This window comes from Oryctolagus cuniculus, chromosome 19 (genome assembly GCF_051225735.1).
Source record: "Oryctolagus cuniculus isolate XC-2025 breed Fujian yellow rabbit chromosome 19, ASM5122573v1, whole genome shotgun sequence".
Classification (NCBI taxonomy): domain Eukaryota; kingdom Metazoa; phylum Chordata; class Mammalia; order Lagomorpha; family Leporidae; genus Oryctolagus; species Oryctolagus cuniculus.
In genome coordinates, this window is record NC_142885.1 from 12,435,748 (window position 1) to 12,461,238 (window position 25,491).

The 25,491-nt window shown below is 46.5% G+C and overlaps 1 protein-coding gene across 1 annotated transcript in view; it reads left to right on the forward strand.

Moving 5' to 3' along the window:
* The first annotated feature begins 21,108 nt into the window (after positions 1-21,108).
* CALN1 (calneuron 1) overlaps positions 21,109-25,491 on the forward strand; it is a 633,785-nt gene continuing 629,402 nt past the window's right edge. The window contains exon 1 of the mRNA XM_089320670.1: positions 21,109-21,308. The gene's annotated coding sequence lies outside the window, so the exon portion shown is untranslated. The remainder of the gene's footprint in view (positions 21,309-25,491) is intronic.

A 25,491-nucleotide genomic window follows, 5' to 3' on the forward strand; every position in this document is an offset into this window, starting at 1 on the left:
TTCTGTTCTCATGCACACCCGTGGCTCTGGGGCATACAGTACCACACCTTCCCACCCAACCCGTCCCTTTCTTTCTGTTCCTTCCAGTTTGCGGGAACATCAAATAAAGGTTCTTTCAAGAGGTTCCCATGAGGCAAACAGCTAAGGAGTATCACTTAGTGCTGCAGTTCCAGCTGATGAGCCAGCTCAGTGGGATTCAGGCAGTTTATAATAGACTCTTGCCCAAGATGAGACTGTCCTGGACTAATCCCTCACACTTCACAGGACATCTGACTTAAGCAGTGAGAGAAATCTTACGAAGAAAATGGGAGTAAAAAAATAAGAAATGCTCCAAACTCGGCTTTCTGACTTCTGCTGAGAATATTTGCAGCATAGATTGATAGATTGTGTCTGGCAGGATAGGACCACAGGCACTCAGCAAGTGTGTCTTGAATTAAATTTAGAAAAGCTACTATGGTTCTTTTTTTTGTAAAACAGAAATGATTCCCCCCCCCACCCCCCACCTTTTTCTGTGTTTCTAAAGAGGAGGCACTTTGTGGTCTATGTGCTGGGGGAAAAATATTGGAGTTAAAATCACACCCATTTGGAGCTAGTGCTGTGGTGCAGTGGGTTAATGCCCTGGCCTGAAGCGCGGCATCCCGTATGGGCACCAGTTCGAGACCCGGCTGGGCTCCTGCACCCATGTGGGAGCCCTGGAAGAAGCTCCTGGCTCCTGGCTTCAGATCGGTGCACCTCTGGCTGTTGCGGCCATCGGGGGGAGTGAACCAGTGGATGGAAGACCTCTCTCTCTCTCTCTCTCTCTGCCTCTGCTCTCTCTGTGTAACTCTGACTTTCAACTAAATAAATAAATCTTTAAAAAAATCACACCCATTCCCACCACTTAACTTGCTCCTTCCCAGAGATACAGGAGAGACTGATGTACACACAGAGTTCAACATATTCCAGGTTGGTTGAGTCAGAAGCAAAAAGTACTACCCCATGTGTCTTGACCATCAGCCTCATGTGGGCAAGAGACTCATATCCTCTCCCAAGCTTCCAGGTCCCACCAGTAAACACAACTGGGTTAGGGAAAGAGCAGTCTTTGAGAAGCACCTGGGTGTGAGAGGCAGGTCTGTGAGCCTTCATGAAGCTGGAAGGATAATAGGATATCTACCAGGCATCTAGTCACACATACAGGCTCTCACCATTGTTCATTGGAGAACCCTATTTTTGGGGGTGATCCCTTGATACTAGCTGGCCCATTACTAAGAATGATTGTCAGACATCCATTTAACCACCCATTGTGTGTGTTCTCGTATTAGCTGGAATCCAGGAGAAAAGGAGGAGTGAAACTTAGGTCTTCATTCATCCAGCAGTTTCCAATACACTAGTCCTTGAATTCAGGTGAGGTTGCTCTGTGGATAGCTCTCTATCTTCTCATCTCTCAGCTGGGGGGTTTTCTTTCCTGTTTTAAGGCTCACAAGAAAGGTTCTCCCCAGGTCTTCAATACATATTTTCAAACTTTTATAACACATGTTGGCCCTTTTCTGGTGTATGTCTTCTTTTCTTTCAGTTTTTAAGAACAATTATTTCCTCGAGAAGCAAATCAACGAAGAAAGAACTCGCATGCATGGCCACTCCTCAAATGCCTGCAACAGCTGGAACTGGGTCAGGCTGAACCCAGGAACCAAGAATTCAATCCCGGTCTCCCATGTGGGTGAACCCAACTCCTGGAGCCACCACTGCTGTCTTCCAGGGTCTTTAACAAGAAGAGAACCCAGACCTGATGTGAGATGCAGGCCTCTTATCTGGTGTCTTTTCCACTAGATCAAACGCTGTCTTTCTGCATTCTATTGTCCCCAATTTATCTAACGCTTCAGCTCTTTGTTCCTCCCTCACTCTTATACTTGCACAGGATAAGTAGAGGCACACCCAGAGCTATGACGATTATAAAGTGGGACATGCACAACATGTAAAGTGCATGTATGCAGAACACTTCCATGAATGTTCTTCAGTTGTGAACCCTTAAATATTTGTATTGAAATAAATAAATGTTCTAATTGCATTGCATCATATTGTGGTTCAAATAGACAATAAATGATTATATTTGGTGTTTCATAATAAAAATCTAACACGTTTCAGAGTAAGCAATCAAGGAATATTTGTTGACTGACCAGATGAAGGAAGGAAAGAATCAGGTTTAATTAAATGGTATAATGGAAATTTAAGAAACATTAAAATTTATTTATTAGAAGGTTTATTTATTTATTTGAGAGGCAGAGTTACAGAGGGAGAGACAGAGAGATCTTCCATCCACTGGCTCTATCCCCAAATGGCCACAACAGCCAGAGCTGGTTTGATCTGAAGCCAGGTTCCAGGAGCTTCTTCCATATCTCCCATGTGAGTGTAGGGGCCCAAGCACCTGGACTACCTTCCAATGCATTTCCAGGCTATTACCAGAGAGCTGGATTGGAAGAGGAGCAGCTGGGGCTTGATCTGGTGCACATTTAGGGCACCAGCCCCACAGGTGGAGGCTTAACCTACCACGCCACAGCATTGGCCCCTAAAACTTACTTTTAAAGAACTTTTTCAGACCTACATGCACATGAAGATGTAGCATCACTAAATCTTATTGTATTGTAAGAAAATATAAAATATAGATGACTTACCGATTTATGTATTTTATTACTATAGTATCTTTGCTGTGAATTTCACTTGTTATGATGTCTATATTTGATCCATAATAGTTAATTTTCTAAATCAGCAAAATGACCATAGATCAATTTAGGCACAATGTGTGTATAGATAGCAGCACTTAAACTCTGTTCATCCAGTTTTTGCTTTTTAAATGAAATGTATATTTAGATTTTAAAAATGTTTTAATTAAGATAGTGGAAAATTTCAATTATATTCTGTAATCATTTATGATTGAAATTATTGATGGTGGCAAATGTGGTGGCAAAGGTAAGGAGAGGCTGTGGGCTATTGGTTGTCTTATAGGTAGGCCAGGAGTATGGTCACCCACTGTTCTCTTTCTTAAGGAAGTACAGAACATTCACTCCCAGTTAAGATGGGGACCAGACCTGCAGCCCAGTCTTGAACCCCCAAAACACAGACAAAATACATTTGAAAGAGTTCAAAACATTGACCATCAGACAAAAATGGATAGTTTTCCCAAGAGTTGAAAAACAAATAAGATGAACCTTAAAACTGCGCACTTTGCTGCCATGAGAGCATATCCGAGCAGTGATGCACGGACACTCCGCAAGTTGAGAAGAGGTGGTGGGCAGCCTGGGGACATCCACACGGCTAAAATTCAAAGGTCTGAGCACCAGAGACGAGAAATCTATGCTCAGGAATGCCGAGATCTTCAGAGAGCGGCCCTCAAGCAGTCAGGTAAATATTGATTGTTGCATGGATGTGAAGGCTCTCCTGAGAAAAGAACCACCTTAAAGGATTATAGGTAATGGTGCTCCACACTCACAGAAGGCTGGGAATAGTGCCTCTTTCCACAAGCCAGGAGAGAAAGTATCAACTTCCTGGAACATAAGCTAGAGTTCACAGAAGGTATTTTCTCAATTGAATACTTAACTTGGCTGGCACCGCGGCTCACTAGGTTAATCCTCCGCCTTGCGGCACCAGCACACCAGGTTCTAGTCCCGGTCGGGGCGCCGGATTCTGTCCCGGTTGCCCCTCTTCCAGGCCAGCTCTCTGCTGTGGCCAGGGAAGTGCAGTGGAGGATGGCTCAAGTGCTTGGGCCCTGCACCCCATGGGAGACCAGAAGAAGCACCTGGCTCCTGCCTTTGGATCAGCGTGGTGCGCCGGCCACGGCGGCCATTGGAGGGTGAACCAATGGCAAAGGAAGACCTTTCTCTCTATCTCTCTCACTGTCCACTATGCCTGTAAAAAAAAAAAAAAAAAAAAAAAAAAAAAAAAAAAAAACAACACTTAACTTCAGATCAATCCCTGCTCTGTTTCATATAATAAACCTTAAAGATAATACTCAAAAGGATAAAATCATTTCCAAATAGCTTTTTACCAGGAAAAAATTCTCAAAAATATTTATAGGAATTTTAAAAACAGCCAGTGCCTGACAAGGTAAAATTCACAATGCCTGGCAGCCAATAAAATTTATCAAGACATTCAAGATGAAAAATACTCAACTATGATCCATAATAAGAAGAAAAATCAGTTCTAGTCTTGGCTGCTCCTCTTCCAATCCAGCTCTGTGCTGTGGCCTGGGGAAGCAGTAGAAGATGGCCCAAGTCCTTGGGCCCCTGCACCCATGTGGGAGACCTGGAAGAAGCACCTGACTCCTGGCTTTGGATTGGTACAGCTCCAGCCATTGCAGCCATTGGGAAAGTGAACCAACGGCAGGAAGACCTTTCTCTCTCTCTCTCCCTCTCACAGTCTGTAACTCTACCTCTCAAATAAATAAATAAAATCTTTTTTGAAAAAGAAGAAAAATCAACAATCTAAACCAAGTAAAAGTTGACAAGGATATTAGAATTAGCACATAGGACAATAAGTAAGTAGTATAACTGCATTCTATATGTTAAAAAATTAAGAAGAGGTGTGATGGGTATAATAAAAAAACTAAATCTAATTTCCATTAAAAAACACAATATCACAGATAAAGAATACACTGGAGGAGATTAATAGCAAGTTAGACATTGCAGAATAGCAGATCAGTGAATGTGAAGATAATTGTCCAAGATGAGCCATGGAGAGAAAAGAGGAATAAAAGAACAAAGCATCAAGGAATTGTTGAGACAACTTTTAGCAACCTAATAAATAATTAAGTAGGGTCTTGGGAGAAGAGAAGGTGATGCAGAAAACATCTGAAGATACAATGGCTGAAATTTTCTAAGTTTGGTGAAAACTATAAATTCAGTGTCCTAGAAGCTCACTAAGCCCAAAGCGCAAAAACATGCACAAACAGAACTACATCACAGCAAATCATAACCAAACCCTCAGAACCAATCATAACAAGAAAGTCTTAGGCCGGCGCCACGGCTCACCAGGCTAATCCTCCGCCTTGCGGCGCTGGCACACCGGGTTCTAGTCCCGGTCAGGGCGCCGGATTCTGTCCCGGTTGCCCCTCTTCCAGGCCAGCTCTCTGCTGTAGCCAGGGAGTGCAGTGGAGGATGGCCCAGGTGCTTGGGCCCTGCACCCCATGGGAGACCAGGAGAAGTACCTGGCTCCTGCCTTCGGATCAGCGCGGTGCGCTGGCCGCGGCCGCCATTGGAGGGTGAACCAACGGCAAAGGAAGACCTTTCTCTCTGTCTCTCTCTCTCACTGTCCACTCTGCCTGTCAAAAAAAAAAAAAAAAAAAAAACAGCATAAAAAGGTATGTTAGATGTAAAAGAAGATACAGATGAGGAGCAAAGTAGGTGAGGGACAGTGGAACAACATCTCTCAAATACTGGAAGAATAAAGAAATAAACAAAGAAACACCTTTCACCCTAGAAGTCTGTATCTAGCAAAAATACCTTTCAAAACTGAAAGTGAAAGAAGGAGTTCTTTGGACACAGAAAGTTGAAAGAATGAAACACCAGTAGCCCTGCAGTACATGAAATATTTGAGGAATTCCTTTAGATAGGAAGCAAATGACATGAGAGGGAAATATGAATTTACTCAAAAGAATGAAGAATATCAGAAATGGTAGCTACATGTGTACAAATAAGGGCACTTCAAAGGGTTTATAGAAAACGTAATTTTTTTTTTTTTTGACAGGCAGAGTGGACAGTGAGAGAGAGAGAGACAAAGAGAAAGGTCTTCCTTTGCCGTTGGTTCACCCTCCAATGGCTACCGCGGCCAGCGCACCGCGCTGATCCGAAGGCAGGAGCCAGGTGCTTCTCCTGGTCTCCCATGGGGTGCAGGGCCCAAGCACCTGGGCCATCCTCCACTGCACTCCCGGGCCACAGCAGAGAGCTGGCCTGGAAGAGGGGCAACCGGGACAGAATCCGGCGCCCCGACCAGGACTAGAACCCGGTGTCCCGGCGCCGCTAGGCGGAGGATTAGCCTAGTGAGCCGCGGCACCGGCTGAAAATGTAATTTTTTTTAACTTTTATTTAATGAATATAAATTTCCAAAGTACAGCTTATGGATTTAAAAGGTAAGTTTATTGTGGTACAAAAAATGTTAAATCCATTCATAAAAGGGGCCTTGAAAAATTTTTGGAAATGAGTATTATGAAAAACCTTACCTTTCAATTCCATTTTCCAGGAACTATTTTTTTAAAGATTCATTTATTTATTTGAAAGTCAGAGGTACACACACAGAGAGAAAGAGAGGCAGACAGAGAGAGAGAGAGAGGTCTTCCATCTGCTGGTTCACTCCCTAATTGGCCGCAGTGGCCAGAGCTGGGTCAATCTGAAGCCGGGAGCCAGGAACCAGGAGCCAGGAGCTTATTCGAGGTCTCCCATGTGGGTACGGAGGCCCAAGGACTTGGGCCATCTTCTACTGCTTTCCCAGAGAGCCGGATCGGAAGTGGAGCAGCCGGGACTCGAACTGGTTCCCATATGGGATACCAGCATCGCAGGTAGCAGCTTTACCCGCTATGCCACAGTGCCGGCCCATCCATGAACTTTTTTTTTTTTTTTTGACACTCAGAGTGGACAGTGAGAGAGAGAGACAGAGAGAAAGGTCTTCCTTCCGCTGGTTCACTCCCTAAGTGGCCGCTATGGCCGGTGCTGTGCCAATCCGAAGCCAGGAGCCAGGTGCTTTCTCCTGGTCTCCCATGGGGTGCAGGGCCCAAGCACTTGGGCCATCCTCCACTGCCCTCCCGGGCCACAGCAGAGAGCTGGACTGGAAGAGGAGCAACCGGGACTAGAACCCGGCACCCATATGGGATGCTGGTGCCTCAGGAGGAGGATTAACCCAGTGAGCCACAGCGCTGGCCCACTTGAGCCATTTTCTGTAGCTTTCCCAGGTCATTAGTAGGGAGCTGGACCAGAAGTGGAGCCGCCTGCACGTGAACTGATGCCCATGTGGAATATGGATGTAGATGGCTTACCTACTGCACCACAATGCCAGCCCCTGAAAAACTCTTTTTTTGGCAACAAATTCAACAACGTAAATGAAACAGATTCCTTGAAAGACACAAATCATTAAAGCCTACTTAAGAAGACATAGATAATCTGAAAAAAAACTTTTGTCTAATGAAGAAATTGAATTTTTAGTTTAAAACATTCACACAAAGAAAATTCCAGGGTGAATGGTTAGCGCAGTGATGAAGAGATCCATGGAGATGTCTGTGTGCCACAGCAGAGTCCCTGCACTCTACTCCCCCTCCAGGTCCCGATTCCAGCTTCTCGCTAGTGTAGACCCTGGGAGGCAGTGATGATGGCTCAGTCAGCTGGGTTCCTGACATCCATGTGGGAAACTGGACTGAGATCCTAGAACCTGCCTTTGGCCCAGCCCCAGCCCTAGCCATTGCAAGCATCTGAAGAATGAACTAGTGGGTAGAAGATCTCTTTCTCTGTCTATCTGTCTCTCCACCTTTCAAATAAGTAAATAAAAATATGCAAAACATAAAAGAGAAACTCCAGGCTTAAACACCTTTAGTGATCAATTCTACTAAACATTTAATGAAGAAATACTACCAATGCCACACACACCCTTCAGAAGAATTAAAAGAGAAGAAATATTTTCCAACTTACTACTGTAGTACCAAAATAATGCACAAATGACAGGAAATAGAAAAAGATCCAGTATCCACTCCTGAAAAAATCTTCAGAAAACTAGGAATAGGGGCTGCATTGTGATGTGGTGGGGTAAACCGCAGCCTGCAAAGCTGGCATCCCATATGAACACGGCTTTGAGTGTGGGTTACTCCACTTCCCATCCAGCTCACTGATAATGAGCTTGGAGCAGTGGAAGATGACCCAAGTGCTTTGGACCCTGCTTCATGGAGTCCCAGGCTTCTGGATTTGGCTTGACCCAGCTCCAGACATTCTGGCCATTTGGGGAGTGAATCAGTAGATGGAAGATCTCTCTGTTTCTCCCTCTTTGTCAGTAACTCTGCTTTTCAAATGAATAAACAAATATTTTTCAAAAGGAACCAGGAAGGAAACATTCTCAACCTGAGAAAAGATATCTACATTTTCTCTTAAGATTAAGAACAAGATAAGTATGCCCACTGTTAATATTCTATTCAATACTGTGCCAGAGGTTCTTGCCAGTGCAATAAGGTAATAAAAAGAAATAAAAGCCATCCGTCTTGGAAAGAAGAGAAATAAAGTTGGAAAATTTACGCCACCTTGATTCCGAGGCTTATTTTAAAGCTACAGCAATTAAAATTATTGGCACAAAAGTAGACAAAAATGTCAATGGAATGGAATAGAAAGTCCAGAAATAACACCATCACTTATATAGGCAATTAATTTTCAACAAAGGTAAAGAGAGAATAAGCAGAGAGAGGCTACTCAAGTCTATTCAATAAATAGTGGTATAACTGTGTGCAAAAGAGAAAGTTAAAATCCAGGCCTTATATCATACGCAAAATTATCTCAAAATGGAGAGAGGCCTACATGTAAAACCTAAAGCTATAACATTTCTGGAAGAGAATCTCTGTCATTCGGTGTCAAGCACTGGGGCATGTGCTAAATACAAAAGGTGGGATCAGAAAAGCAAGTACTGGTTGATAACTCAGAGTTCATCCAAGTGAAACTATGTGTCTGTCTACCAAACACTGTTAGTGGCAGGACAAGATAAGGAACAAAAGCATTTGTAGGAGAAAACACTTGCAAAGGGTATGTTATAAGAGTGATGGATCCAGAATATGTAAATAATTTTTAAAAGATTTATTTGTTTAGTTATTTATTTAGTTAGTTATTTGAAAGGCAGAGAGAATCTTCCATCTGTTTGTTCACCCCCTAAATGGCTACAATAGCCAGGTCTGGGACAGGCTGAAGCCAAGAACGCAGAACTCTCTCCTCATCCTACATGGGTTTCACGGACCCAAGCAGTTGGGCCGTCGTCCACTGCACCCCCAGGTGTGTTGGCAGGAAGCTGGATCAGAAGTGGAGCAGCTGGGACTGGAATGGGCACTCTGATATAAGATGTGAGCATTGCAAGTGGCAGCTTAACCCAGTGTGCTATAAGTCTGATCCCTATATAAAAAAATTTTTTTTTACAAATCTATTTTTTACTTATTTACTTTTCAAAAGTTTAAATCTTGATGGGTGTGGCATCACATGGATTCTGTGTCCAACGGTCTTTGCAGGAAGGCTGCTTCAGAATTTGGCATGAGCCATGATTCTGTTTCGGTGAACACAAGTTACTTTTCCCCGGATTTCTCTGGGTTTGTTAGTTTTGCCACTAGGAGTCGCTGTGTTGTTTGCATTGTGCCAGAAGCATGTATCTTGCCCAAGTAGAATTCAGCTTCATCTCAACCATTAACAACTTTAGTTTGAAGAAGCATTGTGTGTTTCCCTTTGGTTCTGGAGACTTCTCTAACAGCCAGCAGAAGTGGCCTTGCCCCACCGTCTTTCATAGTTGCCCTTTAAAGTCCTGTTCCCAGCAGGCTCCAAGATGATCTATATAAAGAATTTTTAAAACTCAGTAAGAAAATAAATATGCAATCCCTACCAAGATACCAATGACATTCTTTACAGAATTAAAAAAAAAAATCCCAAAATTCATATAGAACCACAAAGGACACAGAATAGCCAAAGTGCACTGCAAAAAAAAAAAAAAAAAAAAAAAAAACAACTAGAGGTATTGTAAAAGCACACTACAAAGCTGTACTAATTAAAACAACATGGTACTGGCATAAAAACTGACACGTGGATCAGTGGAACAGAACAGAGAGCCCAGAAACTAATCCATGTACAATACAGCCAACTGATTTTTGATGAAAGTGCCCAGACCATACACTAGAGAAAGGGTAATCTTTTTAAAGAAATGGTGCTGGCCAATGCTAGATGGATATTTGTAGAAGAATGAAATTATATCATTAATTTTCACCATATTAAAAAATCAATTCAAGAAGAATTGAAGGCCTACATTTAAGGTGTGAGACTATGAAGTTGCTGGAAAGAAATGTAGGGGAAATGCTTTAGGACATGGGTGTAGGTGATGACTTCTTGGATAAGACCCCCAAAGCACAGGCAACAAAAGTAAAACTAGACAAATGGGATTATTGCAAACTCAGATGCTTCTGCATATCAAAAGAAGCCATCAATAGAGTGAAGAGACGTCCATCAGAATTGAAAAAACATATTGGCAACTTTCTATCCAACGAAGGATTACTATCCAGAATGTATCAGCAGCTCAAGAAACTAAACAAACAAAAATCCAGTTAAGAAATGGGCAAAGGACCCAACAGACAATTCTCAAAAGAAGATACACAAATAGCCAACAAATGTATGAAAAAATGATCAACATTGCTAGCCATCAGGAAAATGCAAATCAAAATCACAATGAAATATTACCTCACCCCTGTCGGAATGGTTAATATCCAAAAGACCACAGCAACAAATGCTGGTGAAGATGTGGAGAGAGGAAACTCTTTTGCATTGTTCCAGGGAATGTAAATTAGTGCTGCTACCATGGAAAACAGTGTGGAGATTTCTTTATAAAATAGAAATAGATTTGCCACATGATCTAGCAATCCCACTTCTAAATCAATATTCAAAAAGCATGAACACATTGTATCAAAAAGATACTGCACCACCATGTTTATAGTATGGTGGTGTTCACAACAGCGAAAATATGGAATAAAACAAGGTGTCCCTCATCAGATGAATGGATAGAGAAAAAAAATATATATACCCACATAAACACACAGTGGAATGTTATTCAACCATAAAAAGAATGAAATTCTATTATTTGCATTAAAAGCAATTCAACTGGAGGACATAAAATTGAATGAAATAAACCAGACCGGCAAAGACAAATACCACGTGTTCTCTGTTATATAAGGCAGCCAAAATTAAATAATAATAATAATAATAATAATAAATAGCAAAAAATACCTGTGTATCAGTTTTGTGCAAATATAGTGTTTTTTTAAAGATTAATTTTATTTGAAAAGTAGAGTTACAGAGAGAGAGAGAGACAGAGACGGTGAGGCAGAGAGGGAGAGGGAGAGAAAGAGAGAGAGAGAGAGAGATCTTCCATCCTCTGGTTCACTCCCCAGATGGCTGCAACTGGTGGGACTGGGCCAGGCGGAAGCCAGGAGCTTCATCCAGGTCTCTCTTGTGGGTTCAGGGCCCGAGGACTCGGGCCATCTTCTGCCGCTTTCCCAGGCACATTAGCAGGGAGCTGGATTGGAAGTAGAGCAGCTGGGACCTGAACCGGCATCCATACGGGATGCAGGCATTGTAGGCGGCAGTTTAACCCCCAATGCCCCAACACCAGTCCCAAATACAGTGCTTTGTCAAACCTTGTTTTGTATCTTTGTTGGGCAAGTTGTTAGGAGTCACATACTTTTCTGGTTTCTATGATCTGTGACTGTCTCGAAGTTTACTGTTACTTGACACTGACATCTTTCCATTTGATTGTTGTTTATGGCCCTTGCCTGTGTCCTACTGAGCTAAGACCTTTTTCCTTTTTGTTTGCTGAAGTCTTTATTTAGCAGAGCATTAAGTCTTTGATTGTAATGTAAAATGAAACTATGTTCTGACAAATATTTAAAAAAAAAATAGGGCTGGATCTGTGGCTCACTTGGTTAATCCTCCGCCTGCAGCGCTGGCATCCCATATAGGTGCCAGGTTCTAGTCCCGGTTGCTCCTCTTCCAGTCCAGCTCTCTTCTATGGCCTTGGGGGGGAGGGCAGCGGAGGATGGCCCAAGTGCTTGGGCCCCTGCACCTGCATGGGAGACCAGGAAGAAGCACCTGGCTCCTGGCTTCGGATCAGTGCAGTTCCAGCCAATGTGGCCATCTAGGGGGTGAACCAACGGAAGGAAGATGTTTCTCTCTGTTTCTCTCTCTCACTGTCTAACTCTATCTGTCACATGAAAAAAAAAAGTAAAACCACAAAAAATAAAACAGTCCATTATCAACCCACACTTCCCTAAGAACACATATGGCAAATAACTTGTCCAAACGTGATCACATTAGTTTTTTTGTTTGTTTGTTTGTTTGTTTTTTTGACAGGCAGAGTGGACAGTGAGAGAGAGAGACAGAGAGACAGAGAGAAAGGTCTTCCTTTTTGCCGTTGGTTCACCCTCCAATGGCCGCCACGGCCGGCACGCTGTGGCCAGCGCACCGCGTTGATCCGAAGGCAGGAGCCAGGTGCTTCTCCTGGTCTCCCATGGGGTGCAGGGCCCAAGCACTTGGGCCATCCTCCACTGCACTCCCTGGCCACAGCAGAGAGCTGGCCTGGAAGAGGGGCAACCGGGACAGAATCCGGCGCCCCGATGGGACTAGAACCCGGTGTGCCAGCACTGCAAGGTGGAGGATTAGCCTATTGAGCCGTGGCGCCGGCCTGATCACATTAGTTTTTAAGGGGAATGACAGGTTGAACTACAGTACATCCCCTGTGTTGGTTTTTGGTTTTGGTACCCAGTTATTGATGACATACTGAGTTCATCTGATCACACCGGGTGCTGGGGCACTGGACAGGCATCTGTGATGAGGTTGTGAGATGTCAGGGGCTTGATGTCCTCATTGCCATGGGTGACTGGGCTGCCTGGGATGTGTCCTGGCTACAGATGTTCCAGATGTACTCTCAATATGTGTTTTCTTCCAATGATCCGTGGTAAGCCTATCCTGATGCAGGCAACGTGCTTAGGCCAAGGACACAAAGATGCACACCACGCAGCCCCTGCCTTGATGAAGCTTAGGCTGCAGCAGGGAAGGTAAGGAAGGAGGGAAAGTGTGATATGGATGGTGTTGTCATAGGAGGTTAGGGAGAGGAGGTTTGGGGGAATGAGAGCAAGTTGTTCCGGCAGGACCTAGGGGACCCACAGGGACTGTGGATGGGGTGATGAAGTAGTGGCCTTCATAGCACCTTAACTCTCCTCTGAGTTGCTTGCTCCTCATATCTCCTCCTGTCCCTCTTCCTCAACTCATTCTTTTTTTTTTTTTTTTTTGACAGGCAGAGTGGACAATGAGAGAGAGACAGAGAGAAAGGTCTTCCTCTGCTGTTGGTTCACCCTCCAATGGCCGCCGCGGCTGGCGCACCGCGTTGATCCGAAGGCAGGAGCCAGGTGCTTCTCCTGGTCTCCCATGGGGTGCAGGGCCCAAGCACTTGGGCCATCCTTCACTGCACTCCCTGGCCACAGCAGAGAGCTGGCCTGGAAGAGGGGCAACCGGGACAGAATCCGGCGCCCCGACCGGGACTAGAACCCGGGGTGCCGGCGCCGCAAGGCGGAGGATTAGCCTAGTGTGCCGCGGCGCCGGCCTCAACTCATTCTTTGCTCCGCCTAAGCAACTGTAGCCCTGGATCTCAGCTCAATCAATCTTTTCCCTTCCCCATCCTCAGACATGCGCGGTGTCTTTAGAGCGCTTGTCCCAGCTGGGACTTCGTGTGCACCCCTGCTTTTCTGATCTTCAGCAGAGCAGACCCTGTCCGATTTGCTAAACTTTCCATTGCCAGCACCTTGTATGGTGCCTGGGGTGTGGCAGGTGTGCAGCGTCTCTGTGTGGAATGGATCAATGAGTGAATGAATGAATGGTTTGAAAGAAAGCTAGGAGAGCAGTTTTGTATGTTATAAGCTGATAGCATTTGAAGGCTGAAGGGGTTGGTGGGACAAGCCCCCAGGATGCTACAGGCTCAGGCTGAGCCATGATGTGGTCGCGTCCAGTAGAATCCCATGGTCTCGGAGGACCTAAGAGATCTCAACTAGGAAAGAACTCAAACCACTACACTTTCTCTGCAACCTGCACTTTGCCTGACAAGGTCACTCAGGGGCCATCCATCATCTACACACTGATGCTCTTTTATTTATTAATTGATGTTTAAAGATTTATTTATTTATTTGAAAGGCAGAGTTTACAGAGAGAGAGAGAGAAAGAGAGAGAGGGAGAGAGAGGTCTTCCACCTGCTGGTTCACTGCCCAAATGGCCACAATGGCCAGGGCTGTGTCAAGCCAAAGCCAGAATCCAGGAGCTTCTTCCAAGTCTCTCATGTGGGTGCAGGGGCCCAAGCACTTGGGCCATCTTCCACTGCTTTCCCAGGCCATTAGCAGGGAGCAGCTGGGACGTGAACCAGTGCCCCCATGAGATGCTGGTATTGCAAGTGGCAGCTTCACCAGCTATGCCATGACACCAGCGCCTAAATGCTCTTTTTCTTTTTTAAAGGAAAACATTTATTTATTTATTTATTTATTTATTTATTTATTTATTTATTTCAAAGGCAGAGAGAGACAGAGGGACAGAGACATAGAGAGACAGAGATAGAAAGAGCTGTCATCCACTGATTCACTTCCCAAATGTCACAATGGCCTCGGCTGGGCCAGGTTGAAGCCAGGAGTCCAGAACTCAATCCAGGTATCCTATGTGGGTGGCAGAGACCCAAGTACTTGAGCCCTTACTGCTCTCTCCCAGGGTGTGCCTTAGTAAGATGTTGGAAATGGAAGCAGAGCCAGGGTTTGAATGTAGACATTCCGATATGGGATATGGATATTCCAAGCAGTTTCTTTAACTGCTGTGCCAAATGTCTGTCCCTTGTTGTCTGTCTGTAGGAGGCAGGCTTTATTTTTCCTTTCTTTTTTTTAGGATTGATTTATTTATTTGAAAGTCAGAGTTACACACAGAGAGAAGGAGAGGCAGAGAGAGAGAGAAAGAGAGAAAGAGAGAGAGAGAGAAAGAGAGAGAGAGAGAGAGAGAGAGAGAGAGAGAGAGAGGTCTTCCACCTGCTGGTTCACTCCCCAATTGGCTGCAACAGCCAGAGCTTCACTGATCCAAAGCCAGGAACCAGGAGCTTCCTCCAGGTCTCCCATGTGGGTGCAGGGGCCCAAGGACTTGAGCCATACTCCACTGCTTTCCCAGGCCACAGTAGACGGCTGGATCGGAAGTGGAGCAGCTGGGATATGAACCGGTGCCCAAATGGGATGCCGGCACTGCAGGCGGTGGCTTTACCCACTGCGCCACAGTGCCAGCCCCTCATATTGCTTTAATTATTACTGCAGATGCTGCTTAGGGAGGATGGGAGTCCCTAGTTTTTGGGGATTGAGGTCAGTGCATATCAGGAAGGAAGCTTAGGGGTGATCCAGTTGCACAATTAGGGGAAGGGACCACCAGGTTCAAGGAATAGTGAGGCTTGGGCAAAGTCAAGGATAGAAGAGGCCAATGTATACAGGCCAATGTAGCCCAGTGTGGACAGGCCAGAGTGATGGGTTCCCATGCAGAAATGATGACAGGTGAGTTGGAGAAGGCAACCAATGCCCTGCCCAAGAGTTGGGTTTTATCCCCTTAAGGAATAATGGGATAGCACTGTAGAATTTAAGCATTATAGATCGGTGGTTTGGAGGGGTAGGCTTTACAACCTATCCTATAGTGGAAATTAGGCAAAGAAAGGACAACTTCATCATTCACTGTCACACGGGGGCAATGGTTAAGAAGGCCTTCAGGGCTTATTTAATTATAGGGGAATGTGCCTTTGTTTGACTCATGGATCATCATTGATTAAAAGCCTAGATGTTGTGGAATTATGTGTGAACTTAATGATATATGCGTATATATATTTCTAGTAGAAACAACTCATATCTGGCTAATAGTAAAGATAACTCTAAATATTATGAGGTAATTTCTCTACAAGGTCCTTAACTAGTTTTGCAACTAACCTAGCAACTTCGTGCTAACCTTATTCTCAAATGCTGTTTTAATTAGTTTTCCTTGCAACCTTTGAAACCACTTTGCTTAGTCCTCTGATTCTTTCATTCATACGTTAAATATATCTTTGATATGTGTTCGTTCTATATTCACATGAAAGCCACACTGTTAACTTGTTGAAAGTCGTACTTTGAGTCCAATATTTCAGCTTGCAATCCATGTGACAGACAGAGTGAGTGACAAAGCAGAGAGTCTGGAGCTGTTTTCTCTGTCTTGGCCTCAGGGAACCTCATTGAGACAGGCTGAGAGGGTCCCTGAGTTAGTTGGAAAGGTTGCCCTGAGGATTAGTAGCCAAGACACATGGTTCAGATGGGTTCTCTGGGGCCTTGGCAGCTTTGGTTGATGGTGAGCAGGCTGCCTGTGGGTGAGGAGCTGTCTCTTGGGCTTGGGTGCACAGGATTTGGTTGGGGCCAGCATGGGCTCTGGCCCAACAGACGGGACAGGCAGGAAGGTTTCTCTGCAGCCAATGTCAAGGTCAAATTAATGGCAGAAGCACCACCACCCCCCTTTCTCCCGTGTCATCTCTTGCTAGATATAAATCTGCTGGTGGAAGTTTTTTGAGCCAAAAGCTGACCAATATTCAGGGCTGCATGCAGCAGGCTCAGTCCTTTTGGGGGAAGGGCTAGCAAGGGTATTCAGGGTCTGGGGAATCCACGTTCTAGTGGGGGAAGGACAAGCAAAGCGAAAGCTCTGCCTTCCAGATCCAGCCATTGGCTTGGGACTAGGGGAGAGAGGAAAGTTGTTAGCTTAGGAACATGTGGCACAGACATACTTGAGGCCACTGAGATCTGCCTCTGTTGCCTCATTTGTCCATATACCATTCACTCATTCAACCAGGATGTCTTGCCTCACCCTGGCTAGACTCAGAGACAGAGACCCTACCACTTGGTTACCTGTTTCCCCTGCCTTCCCGGTGGTGGGACTGGCAGGAGGAGAGCAGGACTACCTAGTACCTCTTAGGGCACCACACGTGATGGACAACGGTTCCTACTGGGGACATTTGGCTCCTATCCCACCTGATGTGTCTATACTCCACCAATGTAGAGTTTGGGAACAAACTCCCTCAACACCCTGGCTGCTGGAGACAGGCATGTGATGGAGGTTTTGCCAGCCACATGTACCCGGACAAAGCTCATTTTGGAAGCAAGTGACCTCCAGAAGCAGGGTCACACAGAAGAGAATAGCACAGAGATTGCCCAGTCCTAAGGGGGCAGCCTACACCCATTGATGGGCCATGGGTTGAGGACACGGTGAGACTAGGGATCCCCTCTGAAGCCCCTGGCTCAGGACAGTCACGCTGTAGCACTAAAGGGCCCTCGACTCTTATATGCTCCCTTTCTAAAGAAAATTCAAAGTAGGTGCACCTGTCCCCACCTGGGGACCTACTTCTGGAGAGCCGTTTGATGATGAACTACCTTGGTTCCCTTCCAGCAGTGAGGGAGCAATGATTGGCTGTGAAATAAGCCCTCATTCTGGGTAGGGATTTGCCTTCTCTTAACAGGCTTCTTCCAATAAAACCATTAATTTTTTGGTGGCCTTACAGAAAGATTATTGACCATTAGAGCACTCCACATAACATTTTCTGCTTTTATTATTTTTTTTGTTGAAAAACTCATTTTACAGCAAGGAAAGTAAAAGTACATATAGAAGAATAACTGTTGTGTCTTCTACTGCCTGGCCCGGCTCTGTGTGTTGCTGTGACGGCATAGAAACAAGAGCTCTAGCCCCAGTTCACAGTATTCCTGAAGAGGCATAGTTGACCCCGGAGCAGTCGGGATATCCCATGTTTCCATGATCATTTCCCAGTTCTGTGCTATTTATCAAGGAGACGTGCTAGGTCAGAGGTGTGCTATTGAGGTGCATCTGGGCTTTATGAGCGTTGTTGTACACACATGGTTCTCACAACAATCCCCTTTCCATGTGATGAAGCTGATGGCCAGACAGGATGTGTAGCCCAAGACTACAAAGCTGGTGGGTTTCAGAGTGGGCGTGCAACTCTCTCATGCCCATGCCTCTTCCTACTATGGACAACTGAAGGGGGCGATTCTGATCCTGGTGTTCCAGACTCTCTACTCTTCCTCCCTCCTCTTACTCTGACTTCAGATTCAGGACCGGAAGCCACAATTTCTAGCGAGAGTTGAGAGTAAGGGGGTTCTGATGAGGACTCCAGTTAAGAAGAAGGAGAACTGAGTGAAGTCATTTCCCCTGGACTGGATTTGGACAACATTAAGGAGAGAGCTTTCCCAACCTACTACAGGGCTGTAGTAATCAAGACAGCATTGGGAGCTTTTCAACGGACTATCATGGAGGTCCTAGATATAAACCCATTTATCTATAGCAAACTGGTTTTGACAAGGGCAACAAGATCATGCAATGGAGAAAGAGTAGTCTCCTCGACAAATGGTGTTGGGACAAATGGTCATGAAAAAAATGAGACTGGACTCTCCCTCACACTATACAAAACAAGCTCAAAATGGATCAAAGACCTAAGTACAAGAGCTTAAGACCAGGAAACTCCTAGAAGAAAACAAGGGTAGTTATTTATGATTCATGTTTCATGACCAATGGATTCTTGAATACAATAGCAAAAATACAAGCAACAAAAGAGAACTTCGTCCAGATTAAAAGCTTTTGGGCATCAAAGGGCATTTTTGAGGAAATGAAAAAGATAGCCTACAAAATGGAAGAAAGTATTTGCCAATCACGTAGATAAGGGTATCTATCTATCTATCTATCTATCTATCTATCTATCTATCTATCTGTCTATCTAAGAAACTAGCAATTCAATGATAACAATTCAACAACAACAATTCAACAACAGCAATAAAAAATGGACAGAGGATTTGAATAGACATTTCTCCAAAGAAAACACATGAATTGTCGACAAGCACATGAAAAGATACTCAACATGAGTAGTCATTGAAGAATCAACTCTAGGGTTGGGTACTTGGTGCCGTGGTTAAGTTGCCACTTGGGATGCCAGTGTCCCATAATGGAGTGCCTAGTTCAAGCCCTGGATCCTCCACTGCCAATCCAGGTTTCTTCTAATGTACATTCTGGGAGGCATTAGAACTGAGTTCTGGCCTCCTGGCTTCAGCCTGGCCCAGTCCCACTTGCTGTGGGCATATGAGGGGTGAACCAATAGATGAAGATTTCTCTCTCCCTCTCTCTCTTTCCCTGCCTTTCAAATAAAAATGGAAATAACTAAATTTTACAAATTTACAGAAATAATGATACACCACTTCACAGCCACTATGATGACACCCCCCCCCCCAATAGTAAAAAGAGTTGGCAAGAATGTGGTGAAATGAGGGACATGTGTCATGATCTATCAGGTTAAGCCACAGTTTGGAACTCCTGCCTCTCATACCAGAATGCTGATTTGAGTCCAGGCTATTCTGTTTCCAATCCAGCTCCCTGATAATGTGCGTGGGAAGTAGCAGGTGATGACTCAAGAACTTGAGTTCCTGCTACCCACACGGGAGGCCCAGAGGAAGTTTTTGGCTCCTGACTTGAGCCTGGCTTAGCCTGAGCTTTTGAAGCTATCTGGGGAATGAACCAGCAGATGGAAGATCTCTCTCTCTCTCTCTCTCTCTCTCTCTCTCTCTTGCTTATTCAAATAAATAAGCATATATTTAAGTCCTTGATGAAAGGAATGTGGAGAAATTAAATCCTGTACATTGCTGGTGGGAAGGTAAAATGATTCAATTACCGTGGGAAACAGTGTGGGGGTCACTCGGCTGAAACCCACAGTTACCCTAGGACCCAGTAACTCCATTCCTAGCTATGCACCCCACGTAGTTGAAAATGAGCACTCCCAAGCACCCATATGGCTATAGCAGGACAAGTTACAATGGCCAAAAGGTAGAAACAAACCAAACGTCCATGAATGAATGGATGGATGGATGGATGGATGGACAGATGGTGTTAAATAGATACATGGACAATGGACTACTATTCAGCTATCAAAAAAGATGAAGTCCAGACACACGCCATAAAAACCTGCTAATGAGGCCGGCGCCGCGGCTCACTAGGCTAATCCTCCGCCTAGCGGCGCCGGCACACCGGGTTCTAGTCCCGGTTGGGGCGCCGGATTCTGTCCCGGTTGCCCCTCTTCCAGGCCAGCCCTCTGCTGTGGCCAGGGAGTGCAGTGGAGGATGGCCCAGGTGCTTGGGCCCTGCACCCCATGGGAGACCAGGAAAAGCACCTGGCTCCTGGCTCCTGCCATCGGATCAGCGCGGTGCGCCGGCCGCGGCGGCCATTGGAGGGTGAACCAACGGCAACGGAAGACCTTTCTCTCTGTCTCTCTCTCTCACTGTCCACTCTGCCTGTCAAAAAAAAAAAAAAAAAAAAACCTGCTAATGAAAGGAGCCAGACACAAAAGGTCACACATGGTGTGATTCCCTTTATGGAAAAGATCCAAAGAGCAAATTGGTGGTGGTCCGGAATCAGGGGCGGGGGGTGGGGGTGGGAAGGAGCTGTTTAATGGGTGCAGCAGGTCCATGGGTGGTGACAAAATGTGTTGTGACCAGGTGGAAGTCACAGTTGCACAGCCTTATGGATGTACCGAAGGCACTGAGTGACTCACTTTAAAATGGCTAGTTTCAGGGCCAGTGCTGTGGCGTAGTGGGTAAAGCCGCTGCGTGCAGTGCCAGCATCCCATATGGATGCCGGTTCGAGTCCTGGCTGCTCCACTTCCAATCTAGCTCTCTGCTATGGCCTGGGAAAGCCGTAGACGATGGCCCAAGTCCTTGGGCCCCTGCACCCACGTGGGAGATTCGGAAGAAGCTCCTGGCTCTCCTGGCCTCGGATCAGCTCAGCTCTGGGTGTTGCAGCCAACTGGGGAGTGAACCAGTGACTGGAAGACCTCTCTCTCTCTCCCTCTCCTTTTCTCTCCGTGTAACTCTGACTTTCAAATAAATAAATAAATCTTTAAAAATAAATAAATAAAAAATATAATGGCTAGTTTTGTGTCTTGTGAATTTCAGCTCTATAAAAAAGTATTGTAATAAGAGATTAAAGCGAGACAACAAAGGGCTACACCCAGGGTGTATTGCTGTGTGGTGCAGCGTGGCCAAGGACAGCCAGCTCTGTTGGGAGTAGCAAGTCCAGGGGAGCCAGGAGCCTGTCCAGAGAAACCAGAGTGAGAAGATTGACCTCTGCCAGCCATTTATGGGGCCAGGCCATGCTGCTATGGGCCCGGAGGCTGCCCTGGGCCTCTATGGCTCCTTGGGAGTTAATAGATCCTCGGGAGGTTTTACAAGGCTCTCTCTCTCTCTGGCTCCTCCTCCACCTGCCTGGCAGGCCTGTGAAGGCTGGCTGGGCTCCAGGGAGGAGCTCACAGCACACTTCTCCTGCTTGCAGTCGGAGCAGGCGGCCTAGCCAGGCTCTGCACGCCTTCTGTGGGCTCCGAGGGCTGGGAGGCTCTGGCACGGGGCTCCCCGGCTGGGTGGATGCCGCCCATCCACTGGCTCAGCCTGAGCAGCAGGACCAGGACCCTGCCGGCAGCTCCAGGGAAGGGCCTGGAACCTGTCAGGAGGACAGGTAAGGGGGAGGGCCTGAGGGCTCTAGGGACTCACTTGGGGACCGGCAGTCTCTGATCCATCTGAGGTATGCATCGCTGGGGCCTTCCTGCCCACTTTGATTTACTGGGGGCGAGAGTGACAGCTGTTCTCCAGGGATGGTGGTTGTAGGGTGGGCTAACCCAGGGATATGTTCTGGTTAACTTCTCCATCTTCAGAGCTCAGCACAGACATCACCTCCTCCAGGAAGCCTTCCTAAGCCCTACAGTGCCCGATCTCCTTGCCCTGTAAAATCTCCTGCTGTTCCTAAGAAGCACTTTCTACCCTGTAGTGTGCATTCCTGATTATCACAATCCCCCTTCCATGACAGACTGTGGACGTCCTGGTGGCTGGGGGGGTGGGGGGGCGTCTTCCTGCAGGGGTCCACCTACCTCCATGTTACTGACCCTAGTGTTGCTCTGGGTACCAGCTACCGACCTGGGAAGAAGGGTTGCCCCATTCTCTTACTTTGCCAGGCAAGCACTTGTCCACATGTATGTTCATATGTGCACACACACACACACACAAGTACACACCCTCCAGGGAAGTGCATTCTGTTCTCAGGTCAGGACTCTATGATAGAATCTGAGACCCAAGCCGGGGTGGGAACTGGGCTGGGGAGAGGGCACTGTGCTCCCCTCTGATTGGCTCAAACCTTTGCCTCCTACACACAATGGGCTTCCTTGCCCAGATCTTTAGAGTTATTGGTTTATACATGGCAATGCTCTGGGTTGACCAGATCTCCCCTTCCGATCCCATTCTCCTCCTCATTCCACTCCACTGTGCTCTTGGCCTTCCCCAGTTCTTGGCTGTTCCTTCCACTGCCCCAGCCCCTGTCCCATATTGGAGCCTCCATTAAGTTTACCTCTGCTCAGAGTTGGTGGGGGGGCTTGAGCCTGGAAGTTAGAGAAGAGAAGGGGTGGGGTCCTGCACTCTTGGGGGCAGGGAGCAGTTTGTTTTTGTTCTTGCTTTTCTTCTCTGTTTCTCTGCGATCATGCCAACCTGTTTTACACAACAAACCAGGCCCCTTCCACGGCAGGAGTTAATCTCCTGCCCACAGCCCTCAGTGAGCCGCATATAAGATTCATGTCTTCCTGCTGGCATGATTTGTGGACATTATTGTGCTTGGAAGAGTGTCTGTCTCTTCCCTGACTTGGGCTGTGACATTCTGAAACCCTCTTCTGGTGGTTTGCTCCCGGAGAGCTCGAGTTTTAGTTCCCATTGAAGGCAGCAATGAGGGGTAGAAGGGACTACACACCAGCCAGGTCTTAGAGGTCAAGTTTGGGGCAGATCCCGGAGGTTACCCTGACTGCCTCTCGTAGGGAGGATGAGACATAGCTCCTAAACCCCAAGGCACACCGTCGTGTGTGTGTGTGTGTGTGTGTGTGTGTGTGTGGAGGGGGCAGCAGAGAGACTACAGGGAATTTGTAATAAATGTGGTGTGATAAGTCTGTGTATAGATGCATGCTGTGTTGAGACCAGAAGGAACAGAGGCTAACCTTGTATATGGAAGAGGACATCCTGGATGAGGTGATGTCTGCTTTGAGCTATGAAGAGCAAATACAAGATGTTCAGGGCCATAAGTTCCCCTGCAACCTGACGTCTGAATTCTTTCCTTTCTCTCATGCTCTGGAGTGACCAGAGGTGGCACTCACCCTGGGCATCCTGTTTCAGGATGTCTGGCTTTGATGGCCCGGATTCTGAAGTCTTCACTAGGCTGAGAGTACCTATGGGTGCAGCCCTGACCCCTAGGATGTCAAGAAGGACTGGAAGCTTTTGGGAAGCCATGGGGTTGCCATATGCAGATCCACCCCTGATTGCTGTCCAGGAGGTTCTCAGGTGTGGGTTCAGGTTGCATCCTGGGACACAGGACGTCGGTAGTTTCTGCTTTCAGTGCCTTTGCTATATGATGTCATCCGCCCCGAGGATCAAAACTTAGGACTCCCAGCAATCCCCTTGGTAGTACCAGCTCCTCCTGTGACAGCGAGGGTGGCTTGGGGTATGGCACTGACTTTCCTGGGTGGGATGGGACACTCCCCTAAGATGCAGCTGCTCAGCCCACTGTTGCCTAAGGCAGCTGCAATCGAAGACTCTAGAGAGAGCTCAATGAAGGCTCTCGGATTGGTGTAGCAACTTTATAACAGGTCTACCGCAGAACTTGGTGGGACCTTGGCCACAGGGAACAGTGAGCATGGGAAAACTAGGAGTATGTGGGACTAGTGTGAAGGGAGGGGTTAGCAGTGAGTGAACCCTTGGCCGTGGATATGCTGTACTGCGATTTGGTCACCATAGTAGCATGATTCCAAAATTCATTGTCAAAGGTCATGGGCAGACCTGGAAGAAGCTCCTGGCCTAGCACTGGCTATGGTGGCCATCTGGGGAGTGAACCAGCAGATGGAAGATCTATCTACCTATCTATCAATTGATCGATTGATCTATCATGTATCTATTTATCATCTATCTCTCCCTTTCTAACTCCGACTTTCAAATAAATAAATAAAAATCTTACTGTCATGGTTGGGGGGAGCAAGCATCGTGGTGAGTTAAGCTGCAATTTGGGACCCCCACATTCCGGGTAGAGTATCAGTTGGAATACTGGCTGCTCTGTTTTGAATCCAGCTCCCCAGCTAATGTGCCCAGGAAGCAGAAGATGATGGCTCAAGTACTTGGGTTCCTGCCACGCACATGGAAGACCCGGATGGAATTTGTGGGTCCTGGCTTCAGCCTGGCCCACCTCTGGCTGCTAAGGGTGATTGGGGAATGAACCAGAGAATGAAGGATCTCTCTGTCTCTGTGTCGTTTTCTCTTTCTGTCTTTCACTCTGGCTTTCAGGTGAATAATAAAGTGATTTTTAATTAAAAAAAAAAAAGAGTTACCAGGGAAAAGATTAACGTAGGTTTTGGGATCTGAGCAATATGGATACTCAAAGACAGTACTTTCTAGTTCCACATTAAGAAAGAAATCCAGGGGCTGGTATTGTGGTGTAACAGTAAAACTGCTGCCTGCGACTCCAGCATCCCATACAGCTGCTGGTTTGTGTCCTGGCTGCTCCACTTCCGATCCAGCTCCCTGCTGAAGGCTTGGGAACAGCAGTGGAAGATGGCCAGAGTACTTGGGACCCCACTTCTCACACGGGGATCTGGATGAAGCTCTTGGCTCCTGGCTTCGGTCTGGCCCAGCACTGGCCATGGTGGCCTTCCAGGGAGTGAACCAGTAGATGGAACATTTCTCTCTCTCCCCCCACCCCTCCATCTATTGCTGTCACTTTGCCTTCTGAATAAATAAAACACAAATCTAAAAAAGAAAAGAAAGAAAGAAACCCACTTCTATACGTTGCAGAGCCACCGTGCACAAGTCCAATGGGCTACGTATCCTGAGTGGGTGGGGCGCCTGGAACACACCTCCTAGAGAAATGCAAATGCTTCAAGTACAGTTTATTCTGGCCCTGTGCACCTCAGTTTAATTAGGGTGAGTGCTCAGCCTCATGGTTCAGGCACCTGCATCCCACATAGGGGCTCCTGGGTTTGCGCCCCAGGTCCCAGGTCCAGCTCCTGACTCCAGCTTCCTGTTAGTGCAACCCCCGAGAGGTGGTGGTTGTGTCTCAAATAACTGGGTCCCTGCCACCCACATGGGAGACCTGGATTGAGTTCTCAGCTCCCAGCTCTGGCCTTGGCCCAGGTCTGCCACTGTGGGCATTTGCTGAGTGAATCAATGAATGAGGGATCTCTTTGTCTCTTAAATAAGTAAAAATTTTAAAAGAGAAAGAGAAGGATTAGAACACCTGTCTTGGGGCTGGTAGTGTGGCGTAATGGGTTAAGCCGCTGCCTGCAATGCTGGCATCCCATCTGGGCACTTGTTTGAGTCTGGCCGCTCCACTTCCTATCCAGCTTCTTACTAATGTGCCTGGGAAAGCCACAGAAAATGGTCCAAGTTCTTGTGTCCTTGTACTCATATGGAAGAGCAGGATGAAGCTCCTGGCTTTGGCCTGGGCCATTGTGGTCATTTGGGGAGTGAACCAACAGATGGAAGATTTCTCTCTCTCTCTCTCTCTCTCTCTCTCTCTCTCTCTCTGTAACTCTGCCTTCCAAATGAATAAAAGATAAATCTAAAACAGAAAGGAATACCTATCTCATACCATAAATAAAATGCACTCCATTGAGCGTCGA